The sequence below is a fragment of the Sinocyclocheilus rhinocerous genome, unplaced genomic scaffold (assembly GCF_001515625.1).
Source record: "Sinocyclocheilus rhinocerous isolate Xijiao unplaced genomic scaffold, SAMN03320098_v1.1 scaffold2413, whole genome shotgun sequence".
NCBI classification, from domain to species: Eukaryota; Metazoa; Chordata; class Actinopteri; order Cypriniformes; family Cyprinidae; genus Sinocyclocheilus; species Sinocyclocheilus rhinocerous.
This window is the reverse complement of record NW_015664683.1, coordinates 72447-79833: the sequence shown is the minus strand read 5'-3', so window position 1 is coordinate 79833 and position 7387 is coordinate 72447. Positions and strand designations below refer to the sequence as shown.

The following is a 7387-nucleotide window of genomic DNA, read 5'->3' as shown; positions in this document are numbered from 1 at the left end:
TATTAACACCCTTTTAGAAAAAGAAAGTGTGCTTAATTGTACTGAATGTGCATAATATATTAATGAAATAAAGGCACTTAAGTATACTTAGAGTAAATACACTTCCAAAATCAACATATCATTTCAACATAATATTTACACTTTCACCCTCCTCTAATTTGAACAAACACACAGTGAAAAAGTAATATATGTTGTCTTATGATATCAAGAAGACAAATTATTAAAGTATGTCCTGAAAGGTAATTCCAAATTCTTTAACATATTTGTAAAACCCGGTAAAGTTTCTAATACATAAAAGAGTCAATCCTCTTAAAGTTCTGTGCACCCAGACTAGTTACAATGTAAATGTATTGAAACTGAAGGCTAGTGTAGATGTAGCTAAAGGTAAAAGAATATATATTGGTACTTACACATCAAACTTTAAGTTCTGTCTTTCTTCAAAGAAGTAGTCCAATATGAATTTTCGCACAAAATCTGGGTTCAAAGTGTTATCAATAACTTCCGTCCGCCCAAACTGAAAAAAAAAAAGAAAGGTAAGTTGAAATTATTTATATCAACATTTTCGCTCGGAACTGAAATCTATAGAGCCAAAAGCCATAGTATGTATAACAGTGGTCCTTAACAAACTTCTAAAATGGACTTAATGAATTATAAATAATGAATTATTTAAAGGGGTCATATATGATGCGATTTCAATTTTTCCTTTCTCTTTGGAGTGTTACAAGCTCTTGATGCATAAAGAAGATCTGTAAAGTTGCAAAGACTAAAGTCTCAAATCCAAAGAGATATTTTCGTACCTGTATGAACGAATAGACAGTGCAACCTTCTTGGCACAATACATAATTCTGTCTTTTTTACCCCAAATGTAGCGATTATCCCCTGCTAACAGCGGGAGCCACAACGGTACGCGCAATAAGTCAATATTCACTATTAACCAAACGCTTTTCACCTGTCTCAGCATCTCTCACTGTTTATACTCACTTACACACTTTTAATCCGTAATAGAGAGCATGTCACACCTGCCTCAAGACCTTTTACCGTTTGCACTCCACTTGATGCACTTAAGCAAACAATTTACAGTATGTGGAAAATAATGTGTTTTTTTAACCTTAAACCGCATAAACGCATTTCATTACACCAAATACACAAAATAATGTTCTTTTTAGCAGCATCATATGACCCCTTTAAAATGATTTAAATTAATCCAAAACAAGCATTAAAATAAGCTAAAACAACTAAAAATCAAGATATCTCTATGTACTCTTACCAAAAGTTTTTACTTTGAAAAAAAAACAAAAAACAGGGATCTCACAGTCGTGAAAAGAATGAATAAGTGAGGGATATATGAGGTAGAGTGATTTTAATTTAAACCCAGAAAAAACATTTACATTAATAAAAAATAAATAAAACACAGTTTTTATAATGAATATGAATTTTAGAAGTTATCCCAAGCTCTAAAATATTTTATCAAAATATACATACATATAGACGTAACATTACGCATGTAATTAAAATCAAAACAAGATACAACACATATTTTGAACCAGTTTCAGTTCTAATTACTTTACATTAGCCAAGCATATATGAAAGTTTCATAAATCCAAATTGACAAGTCTTTTTTTTTTATTCCTGAGCTTTTATTTTCTGTATCAAAGCAAGATTTTGTTTTAATGTCCTAAGCGCAAATACAAGTCCCTGTTTACTGTGTACACCTCCCACATTCCTGCTACCTTCAACGTCTTTTATATGGAGCTCAAAGAGGCACATCGTTGTGAGGTTGAGGGGTGCGTTGAAGCCTTAATGCGATGTTAAAGGGACTTAACGTTTTAATGAGCCGACTTGAAAAGTGGGCCGGAGTTGTCTTGATATGAGAGTGGGTAAGAATGTTATTACATTCCCTGGGTGGCTTATCATATTTCACCAGCTAGTGATTGAAGTTAATAAATACATGGCCCTCTTAATGGTGCTTTAGAGAGCCTGATATTTCCTCTGATTAGCTGGGAAGGCAAAAATATGAAGAACTGATAGACACAGAAAAAATAAGAGCGCCAAAAATAATTGATATTACTATTCTGAGAATATTCCAAGCCTACATTTACATGTATGAATATTTATGAGACCAAGGGTCTGCTGGGCCCTTCAAGGGGTCGACATGACTGGGCCAGATTGTTCCGCTCACCTCTCGCCACTCTTTGTTGCCAATGCCTTGGGTGTACAGCACACAGACTGTGGAGAGCAAAGAGAGAGAGACAGAGATTGTGTTACACAAAGGCAAAGAATTTTTCAAATGCCAGAAGACCTGTGACACTCTTAACTCAGATGCACTTTGTGTAGTGTGTAATCTTATGGTCTACTGTGTTTGTAGAGAAACAGCTTAGAACCAGAGCGGTGGAATGCGATGATATAAAAATCTCACTGGATGAGTTACAAAGCTGTTGTAAACCAGCCAGTATCCAAACCTCTATTCATTTCTTTCACAAAAGGAGATATTTTGAAGAACACTGGTAAGAAAAAAGAAAGTCTGCAGATTTATATAGGATACTGGTAACTAAGCAGATATTAGTGGTCTAGAAAAAAAAAATTTTTTATTCTACATAAGGGTAGATACCCTTATGGTGATCACCATATTGAGATCACATGACCAGCTCAGTACTACTCAGTTTATCACAGTAACCACCCTATTAAATGCCACTTTAGATTTGTAGAATAAATCAATCCATGTCGTTGTTATGTATATTAGTGTGAATAGAGTATTTCTAAAGTGGCATTTGAAAATGCTTGCTTTTGTATGATCGTTGCATCCACACCTGTAGATGTCAATATAAAGTAGGATGGTGCAAATATATTATTAATATATCATGATCCTTTTTCTCATGATATTGCATTGATAGTTTAGATGTGTGTATCATTTTTTTTTCTATTTAATCATGTGTGCATATTTCTTACAGTTCAAAAAAATATATATATGGCAGTTAGTGTAAAACATTCACTAATAATTATGTGGATTATTCAAACAGAAGAACTTCTCACACACATGAATTTGTTCTTAACTTTGTTCTTATGTTAATGAATTTGGAGTATCCTAAATCGGTGACCGCATGCTCGAGGCATAAGCATGTCTGCATTTTTATGCAGAGGAACCTCACAGCTGTACCCTTTCTTACTCTTTTAGTGTATGTGTATACATTATGAAATATATTTAAGATGAAATATACAGTAAGACGAATGATTCATTATGTTAAAAATGGAATCTTAACACATTTATAAGGCCTCCCAGAGTATGTTTTTTTTCATACATGTGGTTTCATTGTCTGTACATTTTTTCGTAAATTACAAAGGTTATTGTTAAAAGTTAATAAACGTATGGTGAAAAGCTGTGGATAGAGATAAGATAGCTACAAAATATGTGTGTGCAATGCAAAAACATGAAGCCTAAGGCTGAACTACTGAAACTTGCAACAGACAGTGGCAAAATGCTTTTATTTTTGTTTTTTTTAATAACTGAGTGTGTGTACATTTTTCTATGTTTGTCATAAGGATAATGGTAACAGTAAGAGACTGGGCCAAAAGTACTCAGCATAATTAAGATGGGGGCTCAGCACAAGTGCCCACTTGCATGAATGCAAGGACCCTGACAGTGGTCCAGAAAGAGCTGACGTCTGTTTAGCCCAGCTGATCATGAACAGGACCAGTAAACAAATGACAATAATATGAAAATAAAAAGACACTTACAAAAACTCACGCATAGCTACTGCAATGCATGAAAGCAAAACAGGTAGAAAAGTGGGCAAACAATCTGAAAGAAAAGAGAAAGCAGGCAAGAAATAAATGAAGCAGGACAGTAAGACAAGAACAAGCAACAGAAGTACGGAAATCAATACAGATAATGACAATAATAGCAGAGTGATTAAAAGCAGAGCTGTTCATTGTACCGTTTCCTGTTCACTACTGTCACACATACACACGGCACAAAAGAAAACAAGACTTTCAGCGCTCATTGTTCTCGACATCAGAGTTCTTCCAGTGACTCAGAATTCTGTCTGATTCCTGTTTGCAAATACACACACCTGATCAATAAATCTAGAGTATTTTCCAAGATTTGGTGTCAAATTTGAATGAATATAGTAATAAAGTATAATAAAGTATGTAAGAATGTAGAAAATGAGTGGGTGAATGAGTGAATTAATAAATGACTAAACAAGACATTAAAAAAAAGAAAATGATTGAGAGATAAAGTGAATAATTGAGGAATGAATGAATGTAAGCAGATGTTGGGTAATTAATGTGTCAATGAAACAGTCAAGTAAATGAAATTAATATATAAATAATTGAATAAACAAGTGAAATGTGTTGAGTGAATGAATGTGAGAAGGTGAATGAGTAAGACAAATAAGTGTATAAATGAATCTTGAGCAAGTGAATGAATCAAAGAGTGACTGAATGGGTGAGTGAATGAGAGTATAGACAAGTGAATGAATGAGTGAGGGAGTGGATGAATAGGTGAGTTTATAAGCAAGTACAATAATGACTGATTAAGTAGGTAAGTGAATAATTGAGTGACTGTAAGTGTGAATAAAAGTCAGTGTATAAATGTGTGTGAGATTGAGTGAGAGAGTGAATGAATGAGTGACTGACTGAGAAACAGTTCATGACAGGAAATTTAAGTAAGTCAATATGCTAGTGACTAAATTAATGAATGCATGAGTGAGTATGTGAGTGAGTGAATGAATAAATTGAATGAACGAATCAGTAAATGAAAATCCTGAATAATGAGTGAATTAATGAGAAGGAAATTATTATTGTACTTTAAGATCAAATGATTGAAGTGTAAATGAATGAGTGTATAAACAAGTAAATGAATGTAGCAAGAGTATAAACTAGTGAGTGAGTGAGTGATTCAATGAGTGAGGGTGAGAGTGAATGAATGGGTGGGTGGGTGAGTGAGTGAGTGAGTGAATAAACGAGTGAGGGTGAGAGTGAATGAATGGGTGACTGAGAAACAGTTAATGACTGGAAATTTAAGTAAGTCAATAAGCTAGTGACTTAATTAATGAATGCATGAGTGAGTATGTTAGTGAGTGAGTGAGTGAGTGAGTGAATGAATGAATGAATTAATAAGAACGGACAAATCAATGAATGCAAATCCTGAATAAGGAGTGAATTAATGAGAAGGAAATTATTGTATTTTAAGATCAAATGATTGAAGTGTAAATTAATGAGTGTATAAACAAGTAAATTAATGTGAGCAAGAGTATAAACTAGTGAGTGAGTGAGTGATTCAATGAGTGAGGGTGAGAGTGAATGAATGGGTGACTGAGAAACAGTTCATGACTGGAAATGTAAGTAAGTCAATAAGCTAGTGACAAAATTTATGAATGTGTGAGTGAGTATGTTAGTGAGTGAGTGAGTGAGTGAGTGAATGAATGAATGAATAAATTGAACGAACGAATCAATGAATGCAAATCCTGAATAATGAGTGAATTACTGAGAAGAAAATTATTATTGTATTTTAAGATCAAATGATTGAAGTGTAAATGAATGAGTGTATAAACAAGTCAATGAATGTGAGTGAGAGTATAAACGAGTGAGTGAGTGATTCAATGAGTGAGGGTGAGAGTGAATGAATTGGTGGGTGGGTGAGTGAGTGAGTGAATAAATGAGTGAGTGAGTGAGTGAATAAATGAGTGAGAGTGAGAGTGAATGAATTGGTGGGTGGGTGGATGAGTGAGTGAATACATGAGTGAGGGTGAGAGTGAATGAATGGCTGGGTGGATGAGTGAGTGAATACATGAGTGAGGTTGAGAGTGAATGAATGGATGGGTGAGTGAGTGGGTGGGTGAGTGAGTGAGTGAGTGAGTGAATAAATGGGTGGGTGAGTGAGTGGGTGAATAAATGAGTGAGGTTGAGAGTGAGTGAATGAATGGGTGGGTGAGTGAGTGAGTGAGTGAGTGAATAAATGAGTGAGGGTGAGAGTGAATGAATGGGTGGGTGGGTGAGTGAGCGAATGAGTGAGTGAATAAATGATTCGATGAGTGAGGGTGAGAGAGTGAATGAATGGATGAGTGTGTGATTGAGTGAGTAATTGAGTAATTTATTTGTATATGTGAAAAATGAGTATGTTAGTAAATGAGTGAGTGAACTAATGAGAGGCTCTCCTCATCTGTACTTTTGAATTTAGATTACTCTGATATCCAAGGCCAAATGTGTGACATTTATATTTTCTCCTCAAAAGAACTTTTGTGGAGTTGGAGGCAAATATTACAATAAGCAGGCCGCCCACAGTGTGTCTATATCTGAGGCCCGTGCCACATTCAGATCTGAAGCTTGGAGGCTTTACTTCACACAATCAGTGCGAGAACGCAAACAGAAGCAATGAGTCATGTGATTGTGTAAGCTTTCAGACAGTGAAGAAAGTCCCCTCTTAACAAGGCTGAAAGCAGTTGATTGTACTGCCATACACGAGGTCATAATAAACCATGGCATGAGAAATAATTTTCAAAGTTTGAGTTGTATATTTCATGGTGCAGTATGCATTTGACCAACAAAGGAGAAAAAAAGACATTCTTACTTGGATCTGATTTGGAAAATGTGTCCATGTCAAGCAGTTTTCTGTAAAAAGAAATGAAACAAAGAGTAATAAATATGCATGAAAACTATATGACAGACAGACATCTCTCTCTCTCTATCTGTGTGTGTGTGTGTGTGTACTGTTGGTGTTGGCACAAAAGGAGTAAAGGATTAAGGTAACTGAAACATTTTTTACATTCTCCTTCATAACACACATACTAATATACCTGCTACATTTTCATAAGAAATATTTGTATGTGGAAAAATGAGAAAGACTAAATCATACTATTGAACATACTCTGTAATATGAAATTATATGCAAAGAATTATATATATATTAACCAGTTGTATCTCACTTAAAAGTTTTATTCAGCAAGGATGCATTGTTGAAAAAAAGTGAGAGTTAAGACATTTTAAATGTTCTAATATAGTAAAGACAGTCCATTTCAAATAAATACTGTTCTTTTAAATTTTCTATTGATTGATTAATTGATTTTATTTCCCAGCAGTTCAGCTTATTCCTTGACTTTACACATCTAAAGCCTAACATGCAGCACATTGGTCCACTTGTGTCTTTTATTTAACAAATGCTGTTCATGAGAGCTAAAAATATTAGTATCAAAAGCAGGCAAAAATATTTACTAATATTAATTATTAAATAAATTGTTTTATTTATTACTGTGATATGTTTTAAAGGGTTGTGTATATATCTTAGCTGTAATGCCAAGATACAATCCTGTGTTCAAAGTGACGTTGATCGTGCAAAGCGGGTTCCCCCTCGGGGAAAACCCCTTGGCCCTGAGCCACCTCTGCAAGGGTT

General features: G+C 34.5%; 1 long non-coding RNA gene across 1 annotated transcript; it reads right to left on the bottom strand.

Moving 5' to 3' along the window:
- Positions 1 to 418: 418 nt before the first annotated feature.
- On the bottom strand, positions 419 to 6612 carry LOC107730292 (uncharacterized). Its single transcript, XR_001638668.1, has 3 exons — positions 6569 to 6612; positions 2180 to 2226; positions 419 to 514 (listed from the first exon to the last, which is right to left on the bottom strand). It is a non-coding gene; the product is annotated as an uncharacterized LOC107730292 (long non-coding RNA).
- Positions 6613 to 7387: the final 775 nt, after the last annotated feature.